Here is a 15958-nt window from a genome sequence, read left to right on the forward strand (position 1 = left end):
TGGATTTATAAAAATGAATCTCTGTGGAGAAGTAAACACAAATCCCGTGGAGTGGATCGTGACAGAACAAGGTTTATCTTTGCTTTATTATTTGCCTAAAATGCATATTATTTTGCTTGATGAGTTGCTAAAAATAAAGTGAATCTCTGACTGAAAATATTGTAGATGAACCATTTCAAACTCGTTCCATGGGGCAAAACAAGAGTCCGTTCTTGTGTTTACTGGTGGTTGTGGTTTCTAAATAAGGACGATACCTTAACGTCACTCATATTTAATATTAATAATTTTTATTATGTGTTAATGTCAAGCAACCAGCTGTAGGTCAGGCCAAGCCTTACAACAGGAGAGCCTTGTGCAGTCGGCTGTGGGCAGCACCAGTCGGGCCTGGCCTTTATTCTGCCAGCATTCTTCTGGGAGGCTGAGCACTGGCTGCAAAGACATGATTAATTACTGCAATAAAGCTCATTATGGAGATTAAGTAGGAGTTACAGGAGCATTATTGATCACTGTCCTTTAAATAACCTTAAAGTTGCTTGTTTGTGCATGTTTGTGTGATGTTGGTCAATGCAGAGGGCAAAATGGGAGAGCAGGGCTCAGTGCGGCTTGGCCTCGAAACATTAATGTATGACATAAAATCAGTTCTGGGTGGTTATGTGTCGCATGTCCACATGATTGCATTGACATAAGGCCTTAACACCTTCAATTACCTCATGAATGTTTATGTATCCATAAACGCAAAGCAAAGCCGCTTGTGTAAACACACCCACCGCCACCTCCGCGTCTTCTTTGAGCCGAGGCGACGAGGCCTAAAGGGCGGCGTGGTTCCGAAATGTCTCCACCGTTGCATCACTCAGCTTCTAATGACAACACAACAAAGAGCGAGAGGGAGACGCTTCAACTTAGCAGCGTCATGGATGGAAGCCTCATTTGGCTTCGTCCTACATTTGCATTCTCTGAGTGAAGTCAGGAAACAGTGGAAAAGCAGCGCAGCCTCAAATTCGACTTCAATCAATCTCCGTTGTGTTTGCTCACTTATGGATTCATGTCATGCATTTGTAAATGAGCCGTGATCTACACTTGAGTTGTATTCCTGCAAGTATGCAAGAAGTGTTATATTACAATTATCTTGCTGCTTTTATTTACAGTAGGAAAGCAATTGCAGCGCGTTGATTCCATTATTCCTTTCTCATCTCTCTGTACCTAAATCTGCTTCCAAGCCCTCATGTCGCTCCTGGCTTCTGGAAACCCTTTGCATTGACAATAAACCCCTGAATCACTCAATGCAACGTATAAAAGCTTTTGTACTTTCTGAATATTGATCCTTCTGTTAACTTCTTAAGTGCAAATAGGCTATTGATGACAGCGCTCGCTTTATTATCCTTGCACCCATTTTCCCCCATCGCTGCTAAACTACAGGGAGCGTTTGTGTTGGGTGCCGTGGTTAAAAACACACTCACAGCCAAGGCGACTTTTAAGCCTGTAGTGCTTGTCAAGGTCAATACTTGTGCTGTGGCTCACACATACATTAAAGCAAGAAAAAAATAACCTGAGTCATCTACTGAAAACCTGCTGGATAACAGAGCACGACAAGAAAAGGCTGAAACCCACAGCCGGCCTTCAGAGCACAAACACCTGGCAGCCTGCCTTTCTAATATCTAAGTCACCGTCTATTTGTCAAGAGCCTGGGCAAGGACAAGTGTGGGTAGTTTAGGATCACTAAGAGCAGATCCTCAAGTGGAAAAAAAGTTGTGTGGAGATTCTGTGCCGGTATTTGTGTGGGTACGTTGACGGAAACAGTGTGATTTGTGCTCTGTGGTGAGAGACAACAGCACGGCTTAACTTCTGGATGACTGAGCCCCCGGTAACAGGATAAATATGATGAACACAATGATGACAAACAGCTTTAACCAACACAATTAGTGGCCTTCACTCCTTTTTGCTTGTGGATGGTACATATGGAAGCTGCCCAGACACATGACAGGCCTTTTCCTGGATGCGTGTGCTTTCGGTGAACCAATAAATATATTCTGGGGGGTTTTCAGCGCATTTCTGGCCACATAAGGACCGATCGGTTCAAGTCAAGCTCCAACACTCTCCATCAGCAGCCATGAGTTGTCAAATGAGACAGGCCAGGAGATCAGCACCTGCTCCTTCCATGCGGCTGACGGGTGCTAACCTGTCACTCACGCTCCCATTTGCTGCGCTCCTCGCCGCCGACTCCGCGTCTCCAGTCGGCCCGACCGCGCCGCGCGGCAGAAATCATTTAGAAAGACGGCGCCGGCGGGTTGTGGCTTCGCCGCCTTCGCCATGCTCGTCACATCCCCGAATAAAAGGACCTTTTCCTATCACACTAATAACGCTGGGCTGCACATGTCACGCTCGGCGCCGGTATGGGGGCGTTTCGAGCATCTCAGCGAGATAAGAGAATAGCAGGGTGCATGTTCACAAGCCTTATCGGACGGCGCCAGGAGAGGCTTTCGCCTGCTCGTTCACAATGGCACAACCCGAAAGATGCAGTTGCAGCACATGCATTGGCTGCAGGAGCGCGAGAAGAGACGAAAGGACTGCAGGAGCGACACAAAAGATAGGTCATTTGTGAATTTGAAATAAAAGTTATTTTGCAGGAAATGATGTGTATTATACTGTATGTATTAGAGTAATACCTAGAGGCCTTGGATAAGTGTTCCCCTGCTGTCCTCTACCTTCTAACTAATCCTGACACAGTAATGGTCCAGTTTTTAAATTTAAATGACTGTAAACATGCATCAGAAACACATTTGCCCAATCCGGGCACGTTCCCTTAAGGATACTGTATGTCCTCTAGGCACTGGCCCTTGGGAATAAAGTCAAACAGTAATCCTAAAATCCTTAGCATGACCTCGCAGCACAGGAGTCGTTCATCTACAGTACGCCTGCTTATGTAGCAAAAATATCTGAAGAGCCACCGATAAATCAAGGGCACGGCGCCGAACTCGGGAATTATTTAGTGCTCCTGAAAGCTCTCCAGTTCACTATCAGTAATCTACAGGTGAGTGAGGATGGGCCAGTAAACTGGAGTTTGGCAGACGGAGATAAGCACATTCATTGACATGGGACACTTTGGCATCGTTTCGTTCCCAGGCCTATTACACCTTATTGATCTCTGCCCCGGTTGCTTTTTAAATCCCGCCGCACAAATAAGGCAGCTGCTTCGACTCAGAACCGCTCTGCGCCCGGGCCGCTCCACCGCCAGACACTGGCTTCTAGCAACAGCCCAAAACATCATTTGAAAGTATTTTAAGTTAGTAATTAAACTCCCCCTTGTGTCCTATCCCTATTAACTAGACTTTTGATCTATGGAGTGGGCGGATTCGGCAGCCATGCAAATGTGAATTTTGTCTGTCGCCACAGATGAAACATTGCAAAACATCAAGCACTCTGATTCGTTTAAGCTCTGCATCCTGGCCTCATTTAACACTTACACCCCCCACAAATTAAGGCCAAGTGAACTGATAATAAATACATGTACATGGGCTTCCTTGCTCTCCATCTCTAAAACACTGGACAGCGTTCACTCTTGAATATACTTTTGATTTAACCAAAATACAAAACCACATCTTGCATGAAATTAAAACAATGGGGTTTGCACAGCTGAACAAATGGTAAATGGAGGGAGAGAAAAGGTAATAGCCGCCTCCGAGGTCCTTTGTCATCACAAAGAAATGACAGAGAAATGAAGGGAGAGCCATAATAACCATCTAGTGTGACAAACTGTGTCACGCAAACGCCAGAGATGTGCAGATTTAGAAAGAAAACAAATTAACGCTGGCGGAACCCAGAGTGAGCCAACAAGGAAACTCACAAGGATTAGAGCTAATAAATGTGTCCATACTGTCTAAACAATAGATTTAGGAAGGAGATGATGTGGCACAAAGTCTAAAATTAAAATGACAAAACTGTACTTCCACAAGAGGCTCTTATTGTCAAGAGTGTTTAGTTTTAGCTTTCAGTTATTATTAGTTTCTAAGCTAAAACTTAAGTATCGCATGAGGCAGCTGGCCCTCACACTAAATCGAGCGCCCCTTAAGTAAACGGCGGGTTATTTAAATAGTCCCCGCCCGCCTGAGGTGTCAATCACCGGCGCCGCTCGTGTACAGTAAACCATCGCTAAACAAGTCTTGGCGCCAAGTTCACTACGAACACGGCTGTTGTGGCCGAACGTTGGCGTCCGAGTCGAGCTCTTTGCCGCTCCGCCCGACTCCGTCTGCCACCTCTCACACCTGTCGCTCACCTGGGCCGTCGTTTGCCGTAAGCTTGTTAGCTTGTGTGTCACCTCAGCACCCCGATCTTCACCTTCACTGAGGCAGGAATCACGCTTTTTAACCTAATCCTCGTCTGAGCTGCGTTTTTGTTGCTGGCAGTTTCTTGCAGCCTTGTCAACCTAGCTGCTAGCTTACTGGTAGCTAAGGCTACATGCTAACGGGGTGCTTTGGATTTTATTGATTGGTGAGTTGTATTCGTGATGTAGCTACAGTTTGTGTTATTTTTCACTCCCATTCACATTTAAACGTTCCGGCGTAAAGCCAATTGTGATGTTTTGTCTTGTCAGTTGTTGAGTTTGACCTCCATTATAAATGTGTACTCCTGGTTGTGAGCCACAGTCCATCACCTCATTGCATCCTCTTATTAGGGACATGTAACAGGATCCTCATCATCTCGCGCCTCCTGACGTCCAGTTGACGTAACTCAACTTTCAGACAACTTTCCTGAATGACTGAGAATCTTCACCCGCCAAAACATGCAATGTCACATTCCACATGTTTCCTGCTGAGACAAAGACGCAGCTCTTCTACCAGGTAGGGGGTATTTTCCTGTATGGTTTACGCTCGGTGTCCATATGAAGTGATGAAATCAGCTGTCTGTATTTTCTGCTTTTGCACCTCATCTGCTGCTTTATAGTGTAACTTTGCATTGATGATGCTGCCTCTTATGCAGTAGGTGCAGTAATAACTGGATTACACTGCCTTTTTGGACGGGTTTATCATTAGTTGTGCGTTTTGTCTCTCAAACGCATTATGGGATATAGATACTCGGTTGGAGTGATGTGCTGAGGTGAGGCTGACATGGTTTTGTGGCTTTTTAAACCACAGATTGTTGTTGCTGTTTACAGGGATTTGCTTTTGACGCCCTGCAAACAGGCATCTAGCAGAGGACTGGCTTTTACATTGTTGTTTGTATTTCACTTACTGTGTTGTACTCTGCTGTTTGCTGTAACTGCTGTGAAAACGTGCTGAAGCGTTTCACAAAACACATCTGTCTTGGCGCTACACTATATTTATATCTAACTGTCTGAACCTTTTAAACATGACGTTATTTGAAAATTTTCTTTGCTAAAATACTCTAAATTTTAGATTCAGTTTTGAAATAAATGAGATTTGTAGATTTAAACAGGCCTTTTGACAACTTGGCAAGAATCACATGAGTTATTGCTCCATTTTGTCTCAGTGCAAGCAGCTTCATGACCTTGTGAAATACGTCTTAACAGACTATCATGCAGCTTTGTTAGGAAGAAGAGGCTCTAGTAGTAAACTGCTATCTAATAAACACCTCTTTCAGATTAACTAAACCATTTAATATTTTGCAAGCCACACTTTTTTTTGTGCTCTTGTGACTCAGATAAACGGTAGGTGGCACAAATCAGTGTTTGAAGGCGCGCTGTCTAACTGATGAGCCCTAATCACATTTAGGCCACTGTGTTGTCTGTCTGTTTTGACTTGTTTCTCCTCACTCGCACGCTCCTCTCTCAAGCTGTTATCAGTCAAAGGCTTGACAGCGGCTTTCTGTTTCCAAGCCTTGTACGTGTCTTTGTCAGTGCACATCTCAGCATTTGGACAAGCTGCTATCGGACAAGGATGCTTCCTACCCATTACTTTCACCTGTGTGACAACAAGCGGTCTTATCTGCTCTGGTGATGTGAGCCTAGCTGAGTTGCTGATTAATAGACATGGGGTCACGTCACCCCTCTCTCCCTGTATCACCGTGTTTCCGTCTCTCGCTTGTACCGTCTCATTTACCCAGGCTGTCACACTGGGTGAGGGAGATTGGAACAGGCAAATTGAACCAGACAAAACACATATTACAAGATCAAGGTCATTTGAATGTTATAAGCATTAAGCGGGATGACTTTTTTTCACACTATTGAACTATCCCTCCTGGGAACACACACTTATTTTCTGTCGTTTTTAATTAAATGTCTGAGTGACAACACAGCCTATTTTTCGTGGCTGTTAAAGCTGAGTGAGATGAGACTTATTTAGAAGACCCTATCAAACCCATCTATTTACTGCTGGCTACTTTTTCTTTTCTTGCCTTACAAGAAAGTGCAGACAGAAAAAATCCTCCTGTATCCTCTAGGTTTTATATCTCCAAAGCTCAACTGTGTGTCTTTCCCCTTTTCTGAATCCCCCTTCTGCCCTTGGTACAGTACATCGTGTATGAAAGTGAGAAATGAAGACAATGGATTTGTCTTAACGCGCTTTCCATCTAAGCTGTTACACTGAGTCAATATCCTGCCAGCCCGACGAATGATTAACATGGCGGTTTTAGTAGTGTGTCCTGGTGCTTTGGTGTTTACTCCACAGTAGGGCCAGGTCTGAGCTCTAAAATTTGTGATTTCTGAGCTTGGATCTGCAAAGGATGCAAAATGAAAGACCAATGATGAAGTCCGTACAGCACCAAAAATCACTTTGCTTTTCTATTTTTGTCTCCCAGTCAGGAGTCAGTTGATCCTACCTCCTTCCTGATATTTCATCCACTGAAAATCATTTTGAGTCTGCCTGTAAGATTATCATAAAACCAGAAGGCAAAGCTTTTTACTCTGCGAACCAACAGGAGATATGACAAGCTTGCAAACATGTATGCTTGACTTTGATTTGTTTGGCCTGTGTCGGGTTTGTTTTGAAGCTGGGGCTTAATCAAAAGGGATGTGCGATCCGTATTGCTTATGCAATATTTTATACGGTGCAGTTGATGACTGAAGTGCATTTGTAAGCAAATGAGTTTGGTTGTTTGTGTTTTTGACCTTGAAGGGCAACCTTTGATAATAAAGGACTTGTCAGGAAGCCAGCCCCTCTGCTCGTGGCTTGGTCCTGTTGATATAAAATGTGTTGCCACTGCTAAGGTTCTACCTTCATTAATGCTGGGCTGTTTAATCTTGGATAACACTCAGGCGGCATGACCACAGTATGTGTAACAATCTCATTTTAAGGTTGTTTTTTGAAATTCATCTAAATTGCAGTTGTTTCGAAATACTAGCACATTTGACCTTCACATGTGTGACTAATGCAGTTAATCTCAGGTTCACATGTTTTCTTTTTTTTGTCATGCCTCCCTTTGCATTTAATGGCAACCAATTCAAGGTTGCTTTTCATATTTAGTTCCGCATACCACAGTTGTTGCCAAATAAAATACGAAATGTTATCTGTAGACTGTGTGATTTTTATGGCTACTGAAGTTAATCAATACAAATTTACTAGAGTTATCCCTTTAACTCTGGTAAATTTGCATTGATTAACTTCAGTTGACCACTGAAAAGAGAGTTGTGTAACAAAAATTGATTTAATTCGCCAAAATGTGCAAATGTCTAAAGAAAACAGGCAAAGGATAATGCGCTGTGGCTGAAATCATCAAATCCTACAACACACAAAATGCACTGCGCTTTGATGAACCTCCTGAGGTGCAGTGATTGGACCTACCTGATCCACCGACTTTATGGCATGTTACTCCTCCGGTTTACAGACAAACGTTCGGACGTTGCTTTAGGTTTAAGAGGTTATAAGTGTGTTTGATAGATATCGTCTCTATGTTGATTAGCAGCCTTTTATTTTGAATCAAAGCAGACAGTTGTTAGAAAGCCACAGATTCCACAGCCACCCTCTTCTTCATCTGCTGTCAGTGGCTGGCAAAACAAGACAGTTGTCACTTCCAAGAGTCTCTGACGATACGCGGCCGGACGATTTTTGCCTACAAAAGAATTAAATGAATTATTGAATTAGTATTAGAACTGCTGCCAGTCAAACTAATGCACAAGCTAACGTTGGCAGCGTAAGCTAACAGTACTCCCCACACTCCAAAACACGACAAGCAGTCCCTCGCATCTGTACTCAAACTTCACAATACTCAATACCAAGAAGCACTACTGCTGTAGTCTGTAGGCACACTGCAATCTGCCATGGCAGTTGAGAATGACGTGTTTTACATCATCTTTACCTGCCCTGGCAGATTGATACAGAGGAGGCAATGCATACATGTATTTATTGCATAGAAAGTACAGTATGGAGGAATCAAAGTGTTCCTTCATTCTTAAATAGTACTCGGCATTTTTCTGGTCAACCCTCATTGAAAATTGAGTAAATTAAATTAAGTTATTCCTTTTAATGTAGAGCTTTAAATGGATTTAGTTTCTGTAGTTGGCAAAGTATAATTTAACAGTTTGCCAGCTGTTTTTTTTCTTCTTCCAGGAATATTTGCTTCATCTTATCTTTTAAAGCTTGTCAACCTTTAGTTTTGAAGCCGGAGTCCATAGACTCCAACTGTTTGCGGAGCCAACACTAAAAGACTGAAACCTGTGTTTCACATTCTGTCTGTAAAAGAACTACTGTCGTGCCAATGAAAAACGTATTCTGTTAAAGTGTATCATTCTCCTGAAGTGAAGCACTTATTCCCCCATTAATTTGAAAGATGAATATCGGGCCCATTTGGTTAGTTTCACCACATCCGATCACCTTGTTCGTCAGTCCTTCTCTGTATCTGAGATCTTTGCTCAGTTATGGTGTTTCTATACTGTATCGATGTCCTTGAGGTATTTCTCCTCCCTCGCTGCCTTTTCTCTGCTCTGTCACCCGTTTCCCCCCCTCCTCACAGTTGGGAAGATTTTCTAATATCCATTACTTCCACCAGGGTCAGTGCAATCCCACTGGGTCCGCCAAAGACTTGGCAGGTGCCGATAAGGGCCTTGCTCCAGACGCTGTAATAACTTAACAAATCCCTCCATGACCCAGAATCCCCTCCACCAGCATGGCATCCCTCTATTTTCCATAAAGCCATTAAAATCTACCTGGTGTCATACTGGTAGAGTCATAGAGGCATGTGTGTGGGGTTGCAGTGCAGTCCACGCCATGCACATCTCAAAGCACCTCTGTTAATACAAAAAACCTGAAGTAAACTATAAATGGAGGAATGCACCATTATGATTCAGTACCTGCTGTCGGCATGTTGTTCAGTCAGAACCAGTTCATTGACTTTGGATTGTGTTTCGGGTACGTATGGCTCAGCCAGCCGCAGTGGCCCTGCAGTTTAACTTGCGCTCCCGTATCTTTCAGCCTTTAATTTCTTTCATCCATTTCTTCCCTCTGCTGTGCCTTCCACTCACACACTGGGTCATTTTGACTGGGCCTCCTGGAGCTCTTATCCGATAACGATACCCGCTTCAGTGGGTATCATACCATAGCTCCGCACCCCCCCACATTCCTAACGCCCAGCTTTCAACCTGCCAATCATGCTTTAGCCGCATTCAAGTGGCAATAGTGTTAATGATTCATTTCCCTTGTAATCCCTGCTCAGGCTGATAAGCTCATGATGGCTACCGTTATTTGTGGCTGTTTTCCATTGTTTGCAGTGTTAAATTAAGCCTCAACAATCCATCCGTTGAGCCTCTGTGAGCAGAAGAAAAACCCATAGGCACGAGCTGATCAAATAGACTAAATAGGCATAGTGCACACAGAAGGTGAGTGCATCTGTGTCTGGTTTTAGGCTTTTTATAGATATGCATCTTTTCAGAGATGGAGACAGAAGCATTTTGAAACTTGAATCAATCCCGAAATTATCATACAGTACAATAGATTCAGCAGGCAGTGTGTAAGGTCCAGCACCTAAAGGCATCTAAGTAAATTCTCTTTTCATCAAAGTGTTAATCAGTATTTTTCAGGTGCTTTAGAGAGGCTGTTATTTAGCTGATTATTATGGAGGATTTGCTTTGTGGTTTAGTTGAATGCTATTGCATTGTAGTTACTGGGCTTTTCCTCAGTGTGTTCACCTCACTTTCAACAATGAGTGTAAAGCAAATAATAGGAGCTACTCTCTGTAATAGAACATTTTCATTTAGGACCTGCAAATGATGGCAACAAAGCCAAAGTCAAATGGACCAACTTTCTAAGTCTTAAACAAAATTGTGTTCAAGTCGGTCACATTGTTTGTCGCTGACTGACTGAAATGGGTTCACGTTGGATTTCAAAGCCTCAGATGTGTTTTTAAATGCTACAGACATGCAGTATTTCTGCTTGTCTGGCTTGAAGTGACTCAAATTGAGTCTCTACTGTTCTAATCATCACACAGTGTCTGTCAGGGCAAGGTGAACAACGGCCCCCTCATAAAGACATCAGGCTAAACACCAGTGGAGCGCGCCATGGGTAATAACAAGTTTCATGAAGCCATAAATCTGCCTAATCTAATGATTTGGCTCACCTGCTGCACCACTTTGATGTGTCATAGTGCCTACTTGTCATTTCAAGGGAATGTGTCTGCAAGACATCAATGGTTTCCCTCAAATGACAGATTTATTTTGGTGACTGGATGATTTTAATACACCATGCTGCAGAATGGTTGTGTCATCATTGTTAAAGTTGACATGTGTTGAACTATGTCGATCATCAGGTAGCAGGCATTGGCATCTAAGCACTGTGTGTGATTGCTGCTCATCATTGCAAAATGTGTAGGAGGAGGAAAAACTTTAATTATGAAAATGTTAACAAATTGGTGGATCCATTTAGTACTGACAGTTTCTATTGTTATTATTGGGATGCCCTTTTCACGGAAATCCAGTCAACAGCCATTTTGAAGACAAATGCTGCCTTACAAATTGATTCTTTAAAATATGACATTATTGAGAATTTAAAGGGGACGAACTGACCCTGGATCATGATGTGCCATTTAGTTCCACATCCTTGCGCAAGACATTTAGGCATTTCCTCTAATTGAATGGATGCTGTCACAAGTTTCTAATAAATGACCGCAATATGTCCTCAACCATGCAGCCTAATGGGAGTTTGAACAAACAGTTCCCGCCCAACGTGGAGGACACATCCCTCATTGGGTCCCTCCTGCCCTAAGAGCCTCCCTTTTAAAGGCAGATTTGCTCCATCATAAAAGCATGCAATTATGGTAGGTTGCCAAGTGTTCTGAAAGTCACCTTAGTTTCTTGGTCTTTGTGAGTTGTGACAATATTAAAGGAAATCTCCCGTAGCTTTAATGCCTCATTCTCATAAGCATATACATACAAACATAGTGTAATTTTTAGGCCTGCAATAAAAAGCAACACTGCACTTTTCTCTTCATCCGTTCGTAGCACAAAGTTGGTGTCTAGACTAATTGCTAGCTGGCATTTCAAGGACCTGTGGTGTAATGAAAAAGCTTTTAAACCTAAATCAAAACCTTTCAATATTCTCGTAAACCCATATCATTTTTGCCACAGCGTTTCCTCGCATTTGGTGCCCTTACATATGATCTAAGTCGTTCTAGTCATAGGGAATAAGAACATTTTTTCTTCCATAATATATAAATGATCATAATGTAAAAGGGAGTTCATACACTTCATGTAACAAACACACAGCATTTTTACAGTAAAGCACTAAGTGCAGTTGTATAATGTTTGCTACAGTATGATTAAATAAATAAGTATTTTAGTTAGATGTTTTCTTATAAATATATGTACCTCTTGTACATTTGGGTTTACCCTCTGCTGAATTATATTATTGTGCTGCAGAAGTTATTTTACACAAAACAAACTGAAGGACAAAATGCTGTAAATATATGACCCAGCGTGGGGTGAATTTTCTTTTTGTGTACAATACTGTATGTAAAAACTATAGGAGGGTTGCATAACATGGGTTAAAAGGTTAAACAGCAAAAGTCTAATACAGACATAATTTAAAATATTTACACAACCTGAAGAAACTGATACTCAAAAAAAGCACATTTTTTCACTAAAAAAAAGTTGTAGTAATGCTTCTATCGGCCCATTCCAGTTCACAAGAAGTCAAATAGAACACCTAGCAATAGCTAAGCAGAAACAGGTACCTTTGCAACAGTTGCTCCTGTCTTTTCACATAGGATATGTGTTTGTTTCCTATTAAGATGATATTCTATGATTGACAGTATAAACAGTATAATAAAAGCAGGTGATGCAGTGGAAGAATACAGTAATGTCCATCACATCTCACTACAACTTATTAAATTAGACTTGGCCTATGACCTTCACACTTCTGTCTTTTTTTTCCTGGCCACACCTTGCAGATGGCACAGCCCTGAGTGATTCAAACACTTTTTAGGCCTAAGTTGAAGGAATGTGTCTTTCTATTGTAGGCGTTTGTTATGCTTGGTAATCTTCCCCCGAGGAGATGTCTAAATTAGAATGCACCAACAGCGACCCATATTACCAGTGATTCAGTCCAAAGGCTGGAGGGCTTCCTACTGTTCCAACCTCAACATGTCATAATTGTCACACCACAGTGGCTGGCATGTTGCTCTGTGCAATTTAATGCAATTTCTGCTTTGGAGCTTACCATCGATCAGAGAAGAGCTGAGATTCTTACATTAAAAATAAGTGATTTGTTTTTTGTGCCTAAATAATTCTAATAAATCTGTAGTTTTTAATGTCTACAAGTGACTTTGCTGATTCATGTGATGGATTAATGTATGGTTTGGATCAGTAGCTTGCTTCAGTCTCTCCACTGACTGAGATGCTGATCTCCTAATTTTCAGTACTTCACTTTACCTGTGCAACGGTAAATGTATTTCCCAAAATATCAACTGTTTACCTGAAATATTTGTGTTAAAGAAATCTATCAGCAGTTATTTACTGGTGCCGGCACCTCTAGACTTTCTTGTCTTGCAGTCTCTGGGTTTTCAGTAGGTGGAGACAAAAAGCTGCAGTATTTAAATGAATGGACTCCCGAAAAATACGTTGTGATGTCTCTCCCACCCGTACTTTGTTTATGTAGATGATGCTATAGTAATACCTTCGCCACTAAGAAAGGATTATGGAACAGTGAAGATAAAAGCATTTTACGCTGTCTGCTTTTGTCTAAATTTGAGTATATTGCTTTTCTCTTGCCATGTAAACACCTTTTTATTTATATATTTAGAATTTTTCTTAACTCTGCCTACCTTACCTTTTGCTGCTTTGTCTCCTCACTCCCTTTTTTGCTAGACTCCCTTCCCCTCATCTTAACCCCCAAGGATACTGACTCCAGTGGAGGTGTAGGGCCTGGAGGACACTGATAAAGCTTTTTCCTTTAAACCCCAGCTCCACAGGCTGAGTGTGCAAATAGAGGACTGGAGCACAGTGCACTACCATAGTAGTCAAACGGTCACATCAGAAGTCACGATGGACAGCCAAGAATTTGGCCTTTTGTCTTTTAATACAGCCACAGGCCTGCCCTTAAGCGCAGCTTATACAATATATGGTAGAATACAAACCTCTTTATGTATCAAAGTAAGATTGAGTGACATGTTCGTTGCTGTGGGACCTGGAGGATTGGTTAAACGTTTGGATAATGGGTAAAAGTGAACATTACAGTCATAATCTTTTCTTGAGGGGAAAATGGGGAATATGTTAGTTAAAACTTCCTGATCTCTATCAATTTAGCCCAAACTGAATCAGATAACGGAGCTAATGGAGAAAAAAATGAAATGAGGCAGTGTTCTTAAGCCATCAGCTGTCACACAGGTAATTTATTTTATCGTGGCCATCTCTTTGCAGGTACTTCTGTTAGCTGTAAGCTGTTTGCCACAACAGCTGTCATGGCTCTAATCTCCATGGTTGGCGATGGGCTGATACCGCCTTGAAAACTAGCATTTCATTCCTTTCTGTCCCTTCCAGGCTGGAAGCTGAAGCTTCTGCCTGTTCAGTCGGTTCCTGTTTCAGGTAGAAGACGGCATTTCCAAAGCACAAAATCCTCCACTTGAAACGAAAGCATTCCAAAAAATTTAAAACACCTTTATTTAATATTGACAATGTTTAGAATGTTAAGGGACTGGAGAGTGACATTGGTCACATGCTGTATCACAGACTCACAAGCAGTCATATGCAAATCCTACATTACTACAGTTTTGCATTTGCAGTATCAACACAGAAATGTCTGCTCGACTTTGCCTCCCAGTGGCATAATTATTATGACCAAACTTGTGCAGCAGATTATTATAAGTACGTCGAGCTTGTATTTGCCATCTCTCCTTTATAGCCGAGCTTAATGGTATTCTGTCAGATAGTGAAAAATTAAGAGTTTATTACACCACTATGCTTCAGCGCAGAGTGCAAACACCCCACTTATGCCTGCAGTAATGGAAAGAAAAAAACACAAGCTCCAGCAGAGAGAGAAAAAACATATATTCATGCATATCATGACTTGCTGAAAGCCATCTTGCTGCGAAAAACAGAGAAAACAATATATTGTAAATCTTTAATGCTGTGGTGTGTAAAATGACATTTTGTCCTCTTGGAATGAATATGTGCAAACTAACACTTTGTGGCCATCCCACGTTGTTGGAAAATATCTTTTGTGAAATACTGTAGCTCAAATAATGAATTAATTTTGTTCCGTCACCTTAGCGAATCTGCCTTCTCTTGTTCTCAGATCCAGAGAGCTTACAGTATTCCTCTAATACTTTAATTCCATCTCAAACACCAGAAAGCAAATTCTAAAGTTCATATAAGGGATATTGCTTATGTTGCTGGTCTAGCTACCAGACTAAACAAATGCCTCTTGCCGTCTCATTTAATGATTGAGACAGGCATCTCTCAGCAGTCACAACAGTTTTGTCAACCCCTTTAAATTTCCAATAAAGCTGTTTGTACAAATTATTTTCTACTGGCGGCTGCACAATTACAGTCTATACCTTTATTTTTGCTGTTCATTTTTCCAGTGTCTGTTGAGAACAAATCTGTTCCACCTTCTATAAAAATACAAATATCAGTTTCTTTTCAGCCACCAGTTTTCTAGGAAACAATGGTAGATCAAGCATCTCGCACGGCTCTACATTACATAAAGAACGAGTCAAACAAATTCCTGCAGATATGAATTACACCAGTAAAGGTCAAACTAGGTGCTGAGTGCTCATCAGTAGCAGGGAAATCTTAATGTAATATGCTTTTATCAACAGAATCAACTGAATCAAGCTATTTATGCTAAGAAGAGAGTGGAATGATGGCACTAATTTTAATCAGTTTCCCCAGACATATTTTAATGTCAGTGAAAATATTCTTGAAAATGTAGATTTGCCCTATTACATTTTTTACCTTTTTTTTGAGACTTGTACAGTAGTAAGTGCTGCACAGGCCCTGAGTGTACAGTATTGCTGTGATGGAGCAGAAGGCTGTCAGTATAGACATGTGTACTGTATATTGTCCTGAATAAGCGGTCTTAGTGGTACTTATTAAGTCGTCTTACCACTGACCTGACCTGGCCTTGACCAGGACCCTAGAATTCATACAACTTTTGTATTATTTTGTGTTTTATCTTTAACTTGGCCCTTCACTAGAAAACAAGCATGTGCGCTGGGAGTTACACATCACATCTTTACTTCGGCATAGGGTTTTCCTGCTCCATACCTATTGTACAGTACAATTGTTTACACTTTTTTATGCACCTTGGGTGCAGTGTAGCAGTGCCAGGAGGTTTTGTGCTGTTAATATTGTTATTTTTGGTGGCTTGTTGAACATTGAACCTACACAGGTAAAACAGTGCTGTGGTCCAAGACCTGTACTGTATGTACGTGTTGTGCAATTAATTATTATAGGAGCATCAGTATTTAAAATGCTAGTATATGTTGCCACGTTAATAAAAAGAAATGCTTTAAAGTAATTTAATTCCATTATCTTTGGGCAAATCTATGCTGGTGAGCATCTTTTGATTTTTTTTATTTT

At 41.5% G+C, this 15958-nt stretch overlaps 2 long non-coding RNA genes across 16 annotated transcripts in view; one reads left to right on the top strand and one right to left on the bottom strand.

Moving 5' to 3' along the window:
* Window positions 1-265: 265 nt before the first annotated feature.
* On the bottom strand, window positions 266-4412 carry LOC114843686 (uncharacterized). Its single transcript, XR_003783614.3, has 3 exons — window positions 4271-4412; window positions 708-857; window positions 266-429 (listed from the first exon to the last, which is right to left on the bottom strand). It is a non-coding gene; the product is annotated as an uncharacterized LOC114843686 (long non-coding RNA).
* The window catches only part of LOC129603124 (uncharacterized), a 179541-nt gene continuing 167939 nt past the window's right edge, over window positions 4357-15958 (top strand). For all 15 annotated transcript variants that reach the window (XR_008692765.1, XR_008692769.1, XR_008692768.1 and 12 more), the window contains exons 1-2: window positions 4357-4485; window positions 4670-4835. This is a non-coding gene — a long non-coding RNA (uncharacterized LOC129603124). The remainder of the gene's footprint in view (window positions 4486-4669; window positions 4836-15958) is intronic.

Source organism: Betta splendens, chromosome 16 (assembly GCF_900634795.4).
Source record: "Betta splendens chromosome 16, fBetSpl5.4, whole genome shotgun sequence".
Lineage (NCBI taxonomy): Eukaryota > Metazoa > Chordata > Actinopteri > Anabantiformes > Osphronemidae > Betta > Betta splendens.